The sequence below is a fragment of the Giraffa tippelskirchi genome, chromosome 5 (genome assembly GCF_054371585.1).
Source record: "Giraffa tippelskirchi isolate mGirTip1 chromosome 5, T2T-mGirTip1v1.2.pri, whole genome shotgun sequence".
Classification (NCBI taxonomy): domain Eukaryota; kingdom Metazoa; phylum Chordata; class Mammalia; order Artiodactyla; family Giraffidae; genus Giraffa; species Giraffa tippelskirchi.
In genome coordinates this window covers 100,609,608-100,628,930 of record NC_137279.1, presented here as the reverse complement: position 1 = coordinate 100,628,930, position 19,323 = coordinate 100,609,608, and the positions used below count along the sequence as shown (strand labels likewise).

The following is a 19,323-nucleotide window of genomic DNA, read 5'->3' as shown; positions in this document are numbered from 1 at the left end:
CCTTAGAAGCCACATCAACAGTGTCATCACCAGGTCATGGAAACGGCAGAACTAGAAATCAGGGGACATGAAGACATAAGAATGCTGGTGAGAAAGAAGGGAAGCACCACGTCTAAGTGAGCAGACTAACTAGAATGATTTCATACCAAGAGAGCAGATACAGTTAGTACTATAGTTCCAAATACATGTTCAATTGAGCATGCAACATGAAGAATCTAGTTCTAAGATCCAAGGCCATGGCTACCAGAACAAGTGGACAAAATTCCCTTGTGTTTTGTAGGATCCCAACCTGAATAAACCTACACCCATGCATCTCTTTTCTTTCCCTAATGGAAAGGAGGAGAAGGCAGTCTTTCAGGCTTTAACCACTCACATCCTAACAAAAAAATCTATCACTAAAATTCACCCACAAATGTCCCAAAAGAGATAAGAAGCTGGTCTCATTGCGTACTGGGAAAAGATGATTGATATCACTTTAATGAATACACATGAGAATTAATTGCTCTTCATTTCTACAGTCTCTACTCAGGCTTTTGCCTTGCGCCTGCACTTTGAGGAGTCCCAGAACAGCTGCTTAGAGAAAGATTACATGGTACTCCCAAAAGGTCAGTCCACAGGTGTTTATAAATGTCCATGGTAGAAAAAATGAGTTCCTAGAGAGACCATAGAAGGATTTTCAACTCTTACAGTAGACAATGAACATGTTCAAGGTAGCTCCTAGAATGGAAGACCTCCTCATGATGCATGGCAGTCAACAGCCTGTTTTATAGAGAGTGTCTTTCCAGCCCAGGAATTAGAAAAAGAGCAGCAAGACCTTTCTAAAACTTCTGGCAAGAGTCAGTGGTAAGTTGTTCATTTACCATCACAATTGAGAAAAATGCTGCCAAGTATCAGGATATATATACTTCTTAAAAGCATATTATATAATATTAAACACGTATTTTCAATACCAGTTTCATGACATCTGTGTAATGACATAATTTAGTATCATTTTTGTGTGTATATATCTATAATGGTAATAATAAAACCAGAGTTGGAGTGACCTTAGTGATCATTTATTTGAAAGCCTGAAGGGTTCCTGAATTCCTTAAGTAAGATAATATGAAGGAGAAATTTGTTCATGGTAAATAATATATAATGCGTAGTATTACTCCTATTCTAATTTTGAAAAGATAGAAATAATTTTCAGGAAGAAAGCATATCTCCTAGGCTATGCCATAGTATGACATTAAGGGCACAGAAAATATTTGTTTAAATAAAACATAATTAAATTTGCATAAAACATATTTGTAACTCCTTTTGTTCACTACCTTGGGGATTTTCATCTTTACGAAGCAGCACATTGACATTGGGGAGATGTGTTGCAAGCAACATATCTTTATTAACTATAAGAAAGTCTTGTACTTTGTGAATCATTTGGTTCTCCTATAGTCCATTTCTTTTTAGAAATCTCATAGATTCAGGCTGATTCCTAGATAATTTCATTCTCACTCATTTGCCATTGAGATGATTTATAGGTTGGGAAAGAATGAAGCAGAGTTGCTGGTCTCTGGTTGGGAACTGAGCCGTTGGTCTCCACTGGAACCACTGCTCTTATGGGAAAGGAGAACACTAAGACCACCACAGTCCAAGAGGCCATGGCGCCACATTTATGTCCCCAAATAGTGTTAGTTTTCTCAGGTCAGAAAGCTGTTTGCACCAGAACCACTAGGACAGAAATGTCCTGATTCAGCTGAGATATTCCATCACAAACACTTCCTTCTCTCTGGGCCTGAGTGTAGTGCTGGATTTTGTGTTTTTCTTTTTCCACTGACTTCAGCCTAAGTTGTTTGTGAGTGGTCTTTGTACCCTGAGCTTGGTTCCCCCATTCAGCTTCAGTAGGCAGAGGGATCAGATGCCACTGGGAGTATTAAGCCTGGGTCAGTGACCTGAGGCTCCCTCTCTTGGAGAGGTCATCAGTGGAGGCCAGCCCTTCTCCACTCTGACAATCACATTCACAAGAAGGAACTCAGGTTCTTAACAATGGCTCTGTGCTATCCATGGGATAGGCTGGTGGACAGGTACAATTTCCTGTCAAGTTTCTATAGAGCCACACTCTTCTCAAACCCAAGACTAAATGCACTGGTTAAGAAACCACTACAGTATTGTAAAGTAATTAGCCCCCAACTAAAATTAATTAATTAATTAAAAAAGAAATGACCCTCTAGATCAATTTTGAGGCAGAGATATATGTTGAGAAATCCTTGCCAGATAAACACCTCCTATTCTCATGCTGGGGCCGTGCGGGGATAGGGATAATGGTAGAAAGTAAAAAAGCCAGTCACTCAACTCTTTCTGTAAGGGTAAATCCAAGAAATTGGTTTGGCTAATGTTATCAGTAACGTTTTTGTTTTTGTGGGGGTTTTTATCTGTGTGCTGAATTGTCAGGAAATTTAAAAGGTGTGGATATTTTTCCTATTTGGCTCTCGTTTTTTTTTTTCTTTCCATAGAATGCTCTAGCAGTACGATGAACTTTTGATTACGGCTTTCACGGTCAGATGGATGGGATTAAATTTCAAACTATGATAATAGTAGCTGTGTAACCTTGAGCATCAGTTTCCTCCTTTATAAATCCTAATAAAATAAATAAGCTTGTTGTGATAAATACATGAGATTATGTATACTAAGCATCCTACCCAATACCTGGTACATCATAAGTACTCCATAAACAGTAGCTAGGCTGTTGTTATTGACAATTATAAGACTTTGGATAAAACTATGCAAGGATGGAAAGGAAGTTGGGATTATCTGTATTCTGACTTCTTTTATATGGTCAGTCATATATGCATATAAATAAAGGACTAGAAAGACCCACACAAAACTGTTAACAGTGGTGCTGGGCAGATAGTGGTGTAAAGGTGAAGATATTCCATTTTCATTTGATGTATCTGACTCAGGAAAATTTTTAGCATATGCTTTTTTTAAATTTAGAATCCAATAATATTTTAAATTTAAATAGATAATGAGGAGACCTGCCTGTATAGGTCTTTGTAACTTCCTGTGGTTCTATAAGTATTTCAAAATAAAGTTTTCTAAAATGTAAAAGGTAAATATTAAGTAAAATATGGGATCTATTTATCTATCTCTGACATAACGTTAGGCTAGGAAGGCTCTCAGTCATGTGGAATGTTACCATCCCAAAGGATGTTCATAAATGTAATATACGAATTTTCCAGGTAAAAGGTAGGCAAAAAGGAAAGAATACTTAATATCTTGAGTAAGACCCAGTCATAGGAATATGAAATTTTCAAGGTTCAAATAATGCCATATTTTCAGATGTGTAATGACATTGGTAGAACAATGGAGTCGGAGGGCTAAAAGGAACTGTGGAAGCAACTTAAATGATCTTCACGTAAGACTTGAATCAATCATCTTTGCAGGAGATGTAGCAATCTAGCCTTTCCTTGAACAGCTCCCATGGTGGGATCTCATTGCTCTCTATATATGATTAAATGCTTGCTTATCTAGGCAACGTTAAGTTAGAGAAACAAGAAGTTGCAAGGCTAAAGAAGACAAAGGAAAAGCAGATATCAAACAGGCCAATTAAATACAAGAGTGAGGAGATTTCACTTCTACATGTGTTTGTCAAAGTGGCCAAGTGGACTATCAAGAAATACTTGAAATGAAGCAGGCAAACAGAGTGTGAACCAGTACCTCATCCTTGATCCATTAGTAGGGGAAGGAATATCACTCAGTGGTAACACTGAAGCTCTGAATTCAGACCACCAGGATAACATTTTGAAGGTTTGAGCTTCTGGAGCTATTAACAGTACTTTCAATTTCATGGAGTAATTCATGAAGAGTGCCTGGCACATTGGACATGATTAAAAATTAAATGAGAGGCATAGTGATGGTATTTACAGTGTGGACAAAAGCAGAAGAAAACACAGTGCTAACTTTGAGGCCGCCTTGACTGATAATCACAATTTAGTAGGAAGGATTCCAAAGCTGAACAGGTAAGAACAATGTCCTGTTTTCATCATTACCATAGGCTGAGATGAAAGGGAACTTCATTCATCTTACCTGATGGAAATACACATGATTTATATGCACATAAAATTTCAGAAGCACTTGCCTATTTGATGACTTCTGAATATTTCATCTGGTTTCCTACATGCCTATACAATAGGGAAGGGTACAAAACCTGGGGCAAAGCAAAAATAGTTTATATTCTGTAGCAATAAATTAACTTTGACATAGACACCCCAGATCTTCTGGACTTTTAGAAAAATTATCCTGAGTATATTTACTAATCATTGTGTGACTGTATGTATGTGTTTTAAGTAGGTGGACAATTTACTAGGCCACATGAAAATGGTATTTAAATTTTTAATCATTGCTTTGTATTACTAGGGACTTCCCTCGTGGCTCAGATGGTAAAGTGTCTGCTTACAATGCAGGAGACCCGGGTTCAATCCCTGGGTCAGGAAGATCTCCTGGAGAAGGAAATGACAACCCACTCCAGCACTCTTGCCTGGAAAATCCCATGGATGGAGAAGCCTGGTAGGTTACAGTCCATGGGGTCGCAAAGAGTCGGACACGACTGAGCGACTTCACTTTCGCTTTCTTTTGTATTACTAGAAATATGAAGAGATATTTTCTTTATGTCCTCTAAGGGTTTTCACAATTACACCAATTACCCTTGTTTATATTATGCCCATTTTGTTTCCTAAATAAACCCCTGAGGTTAGTCAACAAAACACTTCATGAGTGTTAGCTATTATTATCTAATGTATGTCTCTACTTGTTTGTTTGGAAAAATGATTAAATTCAGGTATGTAAAAGTGTTACTTCTTTTCAAAGTGCTTCATTGAGTTTTATTTTTTCATTGGGTGTGTTACACTGAACTTATTTTAATCTTTAAAGAAAAATACACCTGTTTTAAACTAAATTCAATAAAATTTCTTTCAAGATACACATTTTTGTATATAGCTGCTGCTGCTGCTAAGTCACTTCAGTTGTGTCCGACTCTGTGCGACCCCACAGACGGCAGCCCACCAGGCTCCCCTGTCCCTGGGATTCTCCAGGCAAGAATACTGGAGTGGGTTGCCATTTCCTTCTCCAGTGCATGAAAGGGAAAAGTGAAAGTGAAGCTGCTCAGTTGTGTCTGACCCTTAGCGACCCCATGGACTGCAGCCTACCAGGCTCCTCCATCCATGGGATTTTCCAGGCAAGAGTACTGGAGTGGCTTACCATTGCCTTCTCCATTTGTATATAGAACCAGCATTAAAAACCTCCTCCTCAACCTACTTATACTATAAAACCTATCCTTACTGAAGAGTAGAAAGTTATTACCATAAAGCAGAAAGTTTGAGACTGTCTGTTTGTGTGCAATAGCATGGAAACTCCATGAGGCAAGGGTTCGGGGTGTCATATAAACTCTAGTGTGGAAGTGATGCCTATTTATGGTGGATTTTGATGTTGATGAAGATTCACCATTGTTACCTTATGTTACAATATGAGCATCAGGAGTATGGAAAATGAAATAAATTTTACTCTTTGACCCATACTCCTAGCTCATGAAAAAAATTAGACTAGCCTGTCAGACCAAAACAAACAAACAAATCTCACCATGGTTCTGATTCCACTACATTTATATATTTTGCCCCATTAATATACTCCTCGGGGATGGACTTCGAATAATTGTAAAACATTTAAAACAAGCAGTGTGTGCAACTTCAGAAATCAAATTTCTAAAAATCACTAAACATTTAAAATTCACTTTTGTAATTTAGCTATATACAAATGATGCATTACTTTCTCTTTGTGGGAACTTCTTCCATGAAAGATTTCATTTCTTTCTATGAATAAACCTAGATATCTACCTACAAAAGAGGTTGTTTATCTACCTCTTTGATATCATGACTTAAGAGAAAATGCTCATTACTGATTTTTAATGAAATGAAATCTACCTATGCAGTTGATAGAGAAAGTAAATAATAGAACGTACATATCACACAAGGATTTTCTTAAAGTACATGCAGATTGTCAGCCCAACTCTAACATTGCTTTACTGTGAAAGGATGCCTACTGCCAACCTGGAGAGAGTGTTGAGTATCAGTAAACCTTCTTGGATACATCATCCATCATACTATGAATTTGGGAGGATCACAGGAGTCCCACCCTAGCCTTCTTCTCTTACTTTGTCTATTCTCCTTGGTTGATTTCATGTACACCTATGGATTCAAAAGCTACCTTCAAGACAATGACTCCCAAATACATTTCTAAACAGATTTAGCCTGTCTCCTGAGGTTAAATCCTTTATTTTCAACTGCCTATTGGGCACTTCCACATGGATATCCCACAAGCACCTAACACTCAACATTACTCTACTAATGATCTAATCTACTGTCTCATCTCCCCATGCCTGTGCACCTCATTTATTTCCTATTTTAATGAATGATCTCAGCCTACCCAAACTGATTCGAATCCTTACCACCAATCAACCTCAAAGTGCTCCAAGTATGTCTCCTTCCCTGTGAATAACTGCTTCATGGATTTTCTCCAGCCTCCAAAACTCTACATCTTCAGTTATGGTTTCATTCTGATATGATTTGTTTTCAGACTTCTCTTTTGGACAGCCAAAGGTGTTTTAACTGAGGGCACATGAACTATGAAGGACTCTGGGGATGGGTTTCACAATTATATGACCCCATTGGAATTACATGGAAGATTCTGTGCATGGGCATACATGCATTTTCTGGATCTAGAGACTTTCATCAGTTTCTAAAACCCAGGCTATTACCTTCCAGATGTCTCCTGCTTCCAGTCTGCCCTCACCTAAAACATGGTCGTGGGCCATTGCTGATACTCTGCAACCAATCCTATCTATTCTCACACCAAAGCCTGGCAGCCTTGATGTCTGGACTCCTTGAGGCCCATGAAGAGAGAGAGGATATTTTCTGAGACCCTCGTTGAAGGACTGTTCAGTTTTTGTTTTTTTCCCAAGAAGCTGGCTCAGAGGTAGGTCTGATACGGCCTCCACAAGCCAGTCCTAGTCCCCAAAGCAGCTGCTTCCCCAACACCTCTTCTGAGATAGCTAATGAGGTTGTCCTTTAAGTGAAAAATCACTAGATTTCTTAGAACTAATGGTGGAGTTTGGTAGTAACCAGTCAGGGCTGACTTACCAGGTGTCTGCAACTAACAGGAACCTCCAGAAGTTGGAGAGGCAGCTGTAGGTGAGGTGGCTGCCAGCAAAGCTCAGAATCCTGCAGTCTTCCTTCTTCTGGGATGCTCTCAGGGAAGTTCACTAGGGTCCCAGAGACCTCTGGATCCTTACTCCTATAAACAGGAAGACAACAGAGGTCCCATAGGTTTGTTTGCCCTTAGCTGAACAGACCCATGCTGTCTGTTTTACTTGAGATTTCTGCCATCAATATTGCCTGGGATGCAAACCTATGTATGGGACATTGTTCCTGCACATGGCACCTCCCTCAATCTCTTTCTCTCACACACACACACTCACACACATTGTGAGCATTATTTTTCATCAATGGTCCAAAACCCATGGGACTAACAACCAGGTTCACTCCAAATTAATCACTGTGAATCATGAATCGTTATTCTTGTGTATGACTGAAGAGGCAAGACTGTAGACAGGGAAACAATCTGAAGGCAGTTACAATGGTTCAGATAAAAGGTGGTAAGTTGCTGAATTGTAACTGTGGTAGAAGGAAAAGTAGAAAGGTGAGAAAATCGAAGAAAATATTTAGGCAGTCTTAGTGACTGGTTGTACTTGGGTCTGACCAACATGGTCAGAAATGAAAATTGCATGAAAAATATCTCCTGTTTTTATCTTTTTCTTATTTTATTTTTAAAAAGGGAATTATATTTTATACACAATAAAATGCACAAACCTTAAGGTTATCAGTTCAGTTCAGTTCAGTCGCTCAGTCGTCTCCGACTCTCTGCGACTCCATGAATTGCAGCACGCCAGGCCTCTCTGTCCATCACCAACTCCCGGAGTCTACCCAAACCCATGTTCATCGAGTCAGTGATGCCCTCCAACCATCTCATCCTCTGTCGTCCCCTTCTCCTCCCGCCCCCAATCCTACCCAGCATTAGGGTCTTTTCCAATGAGTCAACCCTTCGCATGAGGTGGCCAAAGTATTGGAGCTTCAGCTTCAACATCAGACCTTCCAATGAATACCCAGGATTGATCTCTTTTAGGATGGATTGATTGGATCTCCTTGCAGTCCAAGGGACTCTCAAGAGTCTTCTCCAACACCACAGTTCAAAAGCATCAATTCTACGGCACTCAGCTTTCTTCACCGTCCAACTCTCACATCCATACATGACCACTGGAAAAACCATAGCCTTGACTAGACGGACTTTTGTTGGCAAAGTAATGTCTCTGCTTTTAAACATGCTATCTAGGTTGGCCATAACCTTCCTTCCAAGGAGTAAGCGTCTTTTAATTTCATGGCTGCAGTCACCATCAGCAGTGATTCTGGAGCCCAAAAAAGTAAAGTCTGACACTGTTTCCACTGTTTCCCCATCTATTTCCCATGGAGTGATGGGACCAGATGCCATGATCTTAGTTTTCTGAACGTTGAGCTTTAAGCCAACTTTTTCACTCTCCTCCTTCACCTTCATCAAGAGGCTCTTTAGCTCTTCTTCACTTTCTGCCATAAGGGTGGTGTCATCCGCATATCTGAGGTTATTGATATTTCTCCCGGCAATCTTGATTCCAGCTTGTGTTTCTTCCAGCCCAGCGTTTCTCATGATGTACTCTGCATATAAGTTAAATAAGCAGGGTGACAATATACAGCCTTGACGTACTCCTTTTCCTATTTGGAACCAGTCTGTTGTTCCATGTCCAGTTCTAACTGTTGCTTCCTGACCTGCATACAGGTTTCTCAAGAGGCAGGTCAGATGGTCTGGTATTCCCATCTCTTTCAGAATTTTCCACAGTTTCTTGTGATCCACACAGTCAAAGGCTTTGGCATGGTCAATAAAGCAGAAATAGATGTTTTTCTGGAACTCTCTTGCTTTTTCAATGATCCAGCGGATATTGGCAATTAAGGTTATAGGTTGACTAATTTTTAGATATATGCATCCATGTAATCACTATTCAAGTTAAGATATAGAATATTTCCATCACCTCAGAAAATTCCTTTCTACTCCTTTCCCATCAGTGTTATTCAGAGGTAACTACTATGTTCGTTTTATCACCATAGATTAGTTTCGACTATTTGTGAGCTTCTTTTAAATGGCTACTATGGCACAAATTAAGTCTTTATTTTCAAAAAAAGTTTTAGATTCATTCAGTGTTTATACATGTATCAGTATTTTAAATAACTGTATAGTATTCCAAAGTATGAATATACCACAGTTTTGTATCCATTCTCCTGTTCATAGGCAGAGTGTTTATATCTAGTTTCTATTATTAATATTATGAACAAATTGGCTTAGATCACTATGAACCATGTGAGCATATGCACCTACTTTCCTCAGATATGTGCCTAGGAATGGTGTTTCTGGGTCATAGAGTAACTGGATGTTTAACTTTATTCAGTTCAGTTCAGTCACTCAGTCGTGTCCGACTCTTTGCGACCCCATGTACTGCAGCACACCAGGCTTCCCTGTCCATCACCAACTCCCAGAGCTTGCTCAAGCTCATGTCCATTGAGTCAGTGATGCCATCCAATCACCTTATCCTCTGTCGTCCCCTTCTCCTGCTACCTTCAATCTTTCCCAGCATCAGGATCTTTTCCAATGAGTCAGTTCTTCGAATCAGGTAGCCAAAGTATTGGAGCTTCAGCTTTGGCATCAGTCCTTCCAATGAATATTCAGGACTAATTTCCTTTCTATTGTTTTCCTCTATTTCTTTGACTTTATTAAAAACTTCCAAATAGTTTTCAAAAGCACTTATACAGACTTCTGACTTCAACTCAGAGATTTAGAGAGCTGGAGTGTTGCTTCTAGCAGTGTAACAACAATAGTAAAGCTGGACATAATGCAAATTAATGACTTTTCTTGAAGGCTTTAGAGAATAGAAGTTGCAGTGCAAACAACTAAACAGAAAACTGGGGAGGTGGAGACTCTTGCAGGGAGAAACAGGAACCAAACATTTTTTTTTAACCTGGGGCAGAATCCATCAGATGCGACCCAAGTTGATAAGACTCAATTTCTTTGTGAATTTCATGAATTACAAAACACTAAGTGTGGGCCTAGTGGCTCAATGGTAAAGAATCCACCTGCAATGCAGGAGACTCAGGTTCAATCCCTGGGTTGGAAGATCCCCTGGAGAAGGAAATGGCAACCCCCTCCAGTATTCTTGCCTGGGAAATACCCTGGATAGAGGAGCCTGGCAGGCTACAGTCCATGGGGTCACAGAAGAGTTGGACATGGCTTAGCCACTAAAGGACAAACAGTAGGCCTGCATGAGAGTGTGAAATCCCTAGGTACCACAGACAGGAAAGTTTGCACCTTCTTGCTTTCCTCCATGAGCTCCACCAAATGCTCACAGCGAAGAGCAAGAAGCATTGAGAAAGCTTCCCTAAATGGGGCTTTCTGGAGGAAGAAGTTGGAGGGAACACAGTGAATGCAAAAACTTCTTCCAAACCCATTTACCATATTTTTTTCCTACAGAAGTAAAACTGTAATCTGCAGGCAAAAGCACCAAAAATCTGTCACCTTAAGACATTGTGGAAAACCATTGTAGCTGGGAAGGGACAGGGACAAAAATTCCACTCCTCAGGGAGAGGCAGGAATATGTGCAAGGACCAATGCTACAGCTGGTAGAGGGGCAGGATCACTTGGGAAGGCCATACCCCCAAGATCCAGGTTCACAGTACCTCAGATTAAGGCTTAAGTGTAACATCAGAGGAAACCTCCCCACTCCCCTACCTCCCACCCCACTCCCAGTTCCCCACCCTCCACCCCTCAAGAAACAATGAGTGAAATTAACAGTGGAATACAATTGCTACAGTGGAATCAAGAAAAAGATTATCTCTGGGGGTAGTAGTATGAAAGGAAGACACACAGCAGGTAGGGAGAGTAACAATTGAGAAAAATAAAACCTCTGGCAAACTGGCTTAACCCTAAGTACAAGAAATTAGTGGAGAAATTTGAAGCCTGTAGTGCACTGAAGGTAACCATAGCAACAACAAACTCCAAAATCAGGCCAACTCCTCAATAGATTAACCCTAACTCCCACACTAAAGTTCTAGCACAAGGGAAGGCTCATCTCCAAGCCTCATCTCTCCCAAATTTACCTCTGTCTCTACTGTCTTAATTGTTCAGTTTCAACAAACAGTTATGAGGTATATTAAGAGGTAAAAACAATTCTAAAGAGATAAAACATCAGAATCAGACTCAGATATGACAGAAATGTTAAAACCAGACAAGGAATTTAAAATAACGATGATTAATAGATTAAGGCATTCAATGAAAGAAGTAAACAACATGCAAAATTGGGGAAATATCATCAGAAAGATAGAAACAATAAGAAAAGATCAAATAGAAATGCTAGAAATAAACATAGTGACAGAGAAAAAGAATGACCTTCATGGGATGATCAGCTGAAGAATCCGTGAACTTGAAAATATATTAAAGAATTTACTCAAACCAAAAGACAAAGAGAAATAAAGTAAAAAATCACACCTTCCCATATTCAGAGTATCTAAGAGCTATCTTACAGTACCAAACATCAGCATAATTGGAATCCCAGAAGTGGGATTATAAAAAAAAACAAAACACATCTCAATAGATGTAGAAAAAATTCAACAAAATTTAACATTCATTTATAACAAAACTCTCAATAAAGTAAGTATAGATGGAACTTCCTTAACTATTAAGGGCATCTTTAAAAAAAACAAAAAGCAAAAAACACCCTACCCTTAAGATCATATTTAATGGTAAAATGCTACAAGCTTTCCCCACAAGTTCAGGAACAGACAAGGATATCCTTTCTAACCCCTCCTAATTTACATTGTTTTAAGTTGAATTTACCTGATGCTGATGCATCTTTTCTTAAGTTATTGGCTATGTAAATATATAGTCTTTTGTGAAGTGTGTATTCATGTCTCCCAATTTTCAATTGGATCGTTCATTTGTTTTTGTGTTTTTGTTACTGATTTATAGGTATTTAAAATATATTTTGAATGTTATTGCTTTGTGAGATAAATATATTTTCCCAGTCTCTATACTGCTCTTTATCCTTTAATAGTGCTTTTTGAAGAGCAAAATTCTTAATTTTGCTAAAAAGTAGGATTATCAATTTTGTTCAAGTTGAGAATTAAGATTATTCATTTTTCATACCTATATTCTGTTGCTCCAGCTCCTTTTGTTAAAAAATATTTCTTTAATATATTGAATGGCTCTGGTAATTACACTGAGAATCAATTGCCTGTGTATGTTATGCGTCCATTTCTGAACTCTATTATGTTCCACTGATCTGTTTGTGTTTCCTTACAATAGTGCCACACTATCTTAATTATTTATAATTATTAATTCTTGAAATATGAAAGAGTAAATTCTCCAACTTTATTTTTATCCTCCAAGATTATCTTGACTATTCTAGAGCCATTAAATTTCCATATAAACTTTAGAATCAGTTTGTAAATTCCTCAAAAAGGACTAGTGAAATTCTTATTTGGATTGTATTGAAACTATAGGATGATATTTGTCTCTAATTTCCCTAAGCAATATTTTGTGCTTTACAATGAAGAAATCTTGTAAATTTTTTGCTAAAGTTATTACTACATACTTGTCGATAATTAAAACTATTGCAAATAGTATTGTTTTAAATTATATTTCCAGGGTTTATTAATTATAGAAATGTAATTAATCTTTGTATATTGACTTTGCTTCCTGAGATTTTCTTAAATATTTAGTTCATTAATTCCTTTTGATTTTCTACATACACAATCATGACATCTGTAAATAAAGGCAAGTTGACATCTTTCTTTCAAACTTTTATGCCTTTTACTATTCTTGCCTTATTGCATTAGTTAGGACTTCTAGTACAATTTTGAATAGAAACTGTGAGACTGGCCATTATTGTTTAATGTGTTACACAGAATGTGTCACTATTAAGTATAATACAAGCTATATATCTTATCAGGTTGAGAAAGTTCCATTTATTCTGTTTGTTATATGTTTATTTTTTATTATGAGTGGGTATTGAACTTTGTCAAATGCTTTTTTCTACATTTATTGGGATGTTTACCGTTTTTCTCCTTTATTCTGTTAATAGAGGATGGCAATGATTACTTACATTCCTGTAATAAGCCAAAACACACTCTTGTATATTATCTAAGTATTACTGGATTTGATTTGATGGTATTTTGTTCAGACTTTTTGTGTCTGTGTTTCTGACGGATATCAGCTTATAATTTTCTTCTCTTATAAAAACCTTATTACATTTTGGTGTCAAAATTATGTCCTCATAAAACAAGTTGGAAAGTATTCCCTCTGATTTTATTGCTGAAGAGATTTTGTAATACTATATTATCTCTTCTTAAAATGTTTGGTAGAATTCACCACAAAACAATCTGGGCCTGGAATTTCTTTTTAGAAAGGTTTTTAATTGCAGATGAAATTTCTTTGATAGATTCATATCATTCAATTTTGTGTTTTTACATAATAATTCTTAGCAAGAACAAAGATAAAACATGGTTTTATTTCTCCCATATAAGTTATCAATAGCAAGATATTATCAAGATTTCCTCCAATGTTTTCTTATAAAAGTATCATAATTTTAGCTTTTAAGTTTTGGTCTTTAAACATTTTGAGTTAATTTTGTGTATTATATAAACTAAGGGACCATTTCATTCTTTCGCATGTGGATATTCAGTTTTCCCAGAACCACTTGTAGAAGAAACTTTTTATGCCATTAAATGGTCTCGGCACTCTTGCTAAAAGTCAATTAAAATGTATGTGTGAGTTTACTTCTAGGCTCTTTATTCTATTCCATTGGTGTATATGTCTGTCTTATGCTAGTACAATAATACCATTGCTTTGTAGTAAGTTTCAAAGTCAGGAAGTGTGAGTACTCCAACTTTATTGTTTTTTACCAAGATTGTATTGACTATTCAGGGCCTTTTGCAATGTCATATGAGTTTGAGGATTGGCTTTTCCATTTCTGTGGGAAAAATCTAACAGAATTTTGATACTGATTGGGTAAAATCTGTAGATCATTTTGGAATACTGACATCTTAACAATGTTAAGTCTTCTTAACCATGAACATGGGATGTCTTGCCATTTTTAATGTCTCCTTTAATTTCTTTCAGCAATGCTTTGTGGGTTTTGGTGTAAAAAGTCTTTTCACCTCTTTAGGAAGACTTATAAGTACTTAATTCTTGTAGATATTATAAATGGAAGTGATTTTTTAAATTCCTTTTTAGATTGTTCATTCTTAGTGTACAGAAACACAAAAGATTTTTGCATGTTTAATTTAGCTGAATTTGTTTATAAGCTCTAGTACCTTTCTTGTGGATTCTTTGGTATTTACTCTATTGAGATTATGTCCTCTGTGAATGGATAGTATTACCTCTTCCTTTCCAATTTGGGAAATTGTACTCCTAATAGTCTAAAACTATAAGCAGAGCTCAAGATTTACATAACTGAAAAAACCTACAATGGAGTACACTGAAAAGTAGCACTGATTCTGATTCAGCAGGTGATTATATTCTTTATATTTTTCTACATTTTCCTAATTTTTGGTAATGAAATTATATTTCTTAGAAAAAATTAAGATGCTTACTAAAAAGGGCAATGATAGGATGTAGGTATTACCAAAGTATTGAAAATTGAGTTCATTCCAATGAAGAGGTTAGGGTTAGTGGCTTATTGGTTTTACCAAGTTTGCATTTATTTTCACACACCAGTAGCCATGCAAATGAATGTATGGGTTGTCGCTGGGCCTGAGTTGGTTAGATCTGCTGAATGAGAAGTTCTGGTTTCTCAGAAGACACTTCTGCACACTTCCTTCCACAGTCCAAGCTGTCTATATCCAAAATTATTTCACATGGCCCTATAAGATTTCAAGCCCATTTACGGTGCTCTTTGTACGTTTCTCATTATGGCTTCTTTTTTTTTCATTGTTTTGTAGCTGTGGTGCCACTTGAAATGAACAATCAAACAGATGTCACTGAATTCATCTTCTTGGGATTTTTCAGCCATCCCAATCTACAGGGTTTGTTCTTCCTGGTCTTCCTGGTCATTTATCTGACAACTCTTTTTGGGAACACACTCATAATAATGGCCACCAGGGTCAGTCCTGCCCTCCACATCCCAATGTATTATTTCCTCAGCAACCTGAGTTTCTTGGACATCTGCTACACATCTACCACTGTCCCAGGCATGCTGGTGAACTTCTTCCAGGAGAAGAAGACTATCTCTTATGAGGGCTGCCTTTCCAAGATTTTCTTTCTTGTGACCTGTGCTGGCACTGAGGGTGTCTTATTGGCAGCTATGGCTTATGACCGCTATGTAGCCATCTGCCACCCTCTTCAATATCCAGTCCTTAGGAGTGTGAAGGTCTGTGTCTGTTTGGTGTCTGGGTCCTGGCTATGTGGACTCGTGAATTCTATGACACACACAGTGTTGGCGACCACACTCACTCTGTGTGGGCCTAACCAGATCAGTCACTTTCTCTGTGACATCCCATTCCTCCTGAAGCTCTCCTGCTCAGATACCTCTCTCAGTGAGTTTGTGCTCCATGTGGCCAGTGCCACTATTGGCCTAAGTCCCTGCTTGTTTACTGCTGTGTCCTACATACTCATCATCTCTGCCATCCTTAGGATTCCCTCTGTTCAGGGCAGGAGCTAGGCCTTTTCTACCTGTGCATCCCACCTCACTGTGGAGGTTATCTTCTTTTGAACAGCCAATTTTAACTATGATAGATCCAATGTAGTCTACAACCTGGATATGGACATCCTGGTCTCTGTGCTCTTCTGTGTTGGGACCCTCATGTTTAACTCCATCATCTATAGTCTGAGAAACAAGGAGATCAAAGGTGTCCTGAGGAAGCTGGCTAGAGAATGCTGGTTCTCTAGTGAAATCAGTGGTTAAACAGTTTCATTCTGGAAAATTTCTTAATTGGAGGAAAAATTGAGTATTCCAGCTACAATTTAAACAGCACTCTTTTTATATATGATCTCTCGACAACTGTGATGACTGATTCCACCAGGACAAATAGGTACACCTGTGCTGAGCATTTCACACACTGTCATCCTAAATACCGTGTGTTTCCAATCTACTGATAACTTAGAGCATTTTGTAACCTCATAGATAAACCCCAGTATACATTAGCAGTCACTGCCCATATCCTCCCAAATTTGAAGCACTAGAAAACCACTATTCTGCTTCCTGGGTCCATGGATATCCTTATTCTGGATGTCTCATATAAATAAAATTCTACAACACATGCCTTTTGTGTCTGGCTTCTTGGGACGTTTTCAAAGTTCATACATATACCATGTTGTGGTACTTCATTCCTTCTTCTCATTGAATGATTTCCACTTTACAGATATACCAAATTTCACTTCCTGACTCAATAGACATTTTAGTCATTCTCACTTTTTACTATTGTGAATAATGCTGCTATGAACACTCATATTCTAGTTTTAGGAGAAATATTTGTATTTATATAGAGTCTATAGTTTTGAGTGGTATTGCTAGATCACATGAAAAACTTTAAAAGAACTATTAAATTTTTTCAAAGCAGAGGCACTGTTTTACATTATCAAGGGCAGTGTATGTGGGTTCTAATTTCTCCACATCCTGACCAACACGTTATATGTCCTTTTTTTTTAAATAGCCATCCTAGTATGTGTATGTCAGGATACACTTAACAGGAGGCTTCCTGTGTGCTGTTTTCAGTCTTGCATGAATTCTATGTTCCTTAACAGCACCTGAATACAGGTGCCAGAGAGCTGGCAAGCCAGCTTTTGGGGATAATAGAAATTCATGTATCTCATTCGTATGGAAATTCCATACCGTGAAGAGCAGCCATTTACAACTCTCTTCCCTTCTGATATGTAAAGTAACTTTTAAAACCCCCTCTCTTGAGAATGATTCTTGGCTCTGGCTTTCTGGATGACTTGTTAGATTTTTGATCCCTGTCTCTGCTAAAAAGGGCTATCTTGTAAGAGAGTATATATATGCCCACAATATGTTAAATACATGCCTTTGTTCCATCAGAGCACTGGTCCCCGTGTCTTTCCTCATTTCTCTCTCTCTCGCTCTCTCCCCCTCTCCCTTTCAGGCTGCTTCCACGGAGCACAGGTGTCTGCCATGTCTACTTACTTGCCCGGGCTTTCAAGACCTCTTTGAGAGGGCGCCCTGAGCCTACATAGACGGTGCTAGCTCTTTGTCCTAGAGTTATATTGGCATACTGTGTAACCCAGGGAATATTAGCCTCTTTTCTTCTTTTCACTTTCTTATCGGTCGACTCTGTACCCCCAAGTTCCGGCCCATTTAAAGGGCCACAACATGTGTAAAGTACTGTATCATTTTGATTTGCACTTCCAGGGGCTAAGATGGCAGAGGAATAGGACGGGGAGACCACTCTCTCCCCCACAAATTTATAGAAAGAACATCTGAACGCTGAGCAAACATCACAAAACAACTTCTGAACGCTGGCAGAGGACATCAGGCATCCAGAAAAACAGCCCATTGTCTTCGAAAGGAGGTAGGACAAAATATAAAAGATAAAAAGAGAGACAAAAGAATTAGGGACGGAGACCTGTCCCAGGGAGGGAGTCGTAAAAGAGAAGTTTCCAAACACCAGGAAACCCTCTCACCGGCGGGCTTGGGTGAAGTTTTCGAATCTCAGAGGGCAACATAACCAGGAGGAAAAATACATGATTTGCACTTCCCAGATGCCTAATGATTCTAGGGTCTTTAATAAGCAACATTACTACTTCACAGGCAAGTTTGGCCTTGGAGTACGAAATGAAGTCGGGCAAAGGCTAACAGAGTTTTGCCAAGAGAACGCACTGGTCATAGCAAATACCCTCTTCCAACAACACAAGAGACGACTCTACACATGGCCATCACCAGATGGTCAATACCGAAATCAAATTGATTATATTCTTTGCAGCTGAAGATGGAGAGACTCTATACAGTCAGCAAAAGCAAGACCAGAAGCTGACTGTGGCTCAGATCATTAATTCTTTATTGTAAAATTCAGACTTAAATTGAGGAAAGTAGGGAAAACCACTAACCATTCAGGTATGACCTAAATCAAATCCCTTACAATTATACAGTGGAAGTGACAAATAGTTTCAAGGGATTAGATCTGATAGAGTGCCTGAAGAACTATGGCCAGAGGTTTGTAACACTGTACAGGAGACAGTGAACATTATACGGGAGGCAGTGATCAAACCATCCCCAAGAAAAAGAAATGCAAAAAGGCAAAATAGTTGTCTGAGGGGGTCTTACAAATAAGAGAGAAAAGAAGAGAAGTGAAAGGCAAAGGCAAAAAGGAAAGAAATATTCATCTGAATGCAGAGTTTCAAAGAATAGCAAGGAGAGACAAGAAAGCCTTCCCAAGTGATCAGTACAAAGAAATAGAAGAAAACAATAGAATGGGAAAGACTAGAGATTTCTTCAAGAAAATTAGAGATACCAAAGGAATATTTCAGGCAAAGATGGACACAATAAAGGACAGAAACGGTATGGACCTAACAGAAGCAGAAGATATTAAAAGGTGGTGAGAATACACAGAAGAACTAGACAAAAAAGATCTTCATGACCCAGATAACCACAATGGTCTGATCACCCACCTAGAGCCAGACATCCTGGAGTTAGAAGTCAAGTGGGCCTTAGGAAGCATCACTACAAACAAACCTAGTGGAGGTGATGGAATTCCAGCTGAGCTATTTCAGATCCTAAAAGATGATGCTGTCAAAGTGCTGCACTCAATATGCCCGCAAATTGGAAAACTCAGCAGTGGCCGCAGGACTGGAAAATGTCAGTTTTCATTCCAATCCCAAGATTGGAAAGGCAATGCCAAAGAATGTCCAAACTACCACACAGTTGCACTCATCTCACATGCTAGCAAAGTAATGCTCAAAATTCTCCAAGCTAGGCTTCAACAGTACGTGAACCATGAAATTTCAGATGTTCAAGATGGATTTAGAAAAGGCAGAGGAACCAGATATCAAATTGCCAACATCCGTTGGATCAATGAAAAAGCAAGAGAATTTCAGAAAAACACCTATTTCTGCTTCATTGACTACACCAAAGCCTTTGACTGTGTGGATCACAACAAACTATGGAAAATTATTCAAGAGATGGGAATACCAGACCACCTCACCTGCCTCCTGAGA

At 38.4% G+C, this 19,323-nt stretch overlaps 1 pseudogene; it reads left to right on the top strand.

Annotated features, from left to right (window-relative positions):
- Nucleotides 1-15,106: 15,106 nt before the first annotated feature.
- Nucleotides 15,107-16,060, top strand: LOC145505535 (olfactory receptor 5V1-like; annotated as a pseudogene).
- Nucleotides 16,061-19,323: the final 3,263 nt, after the last annotated feature.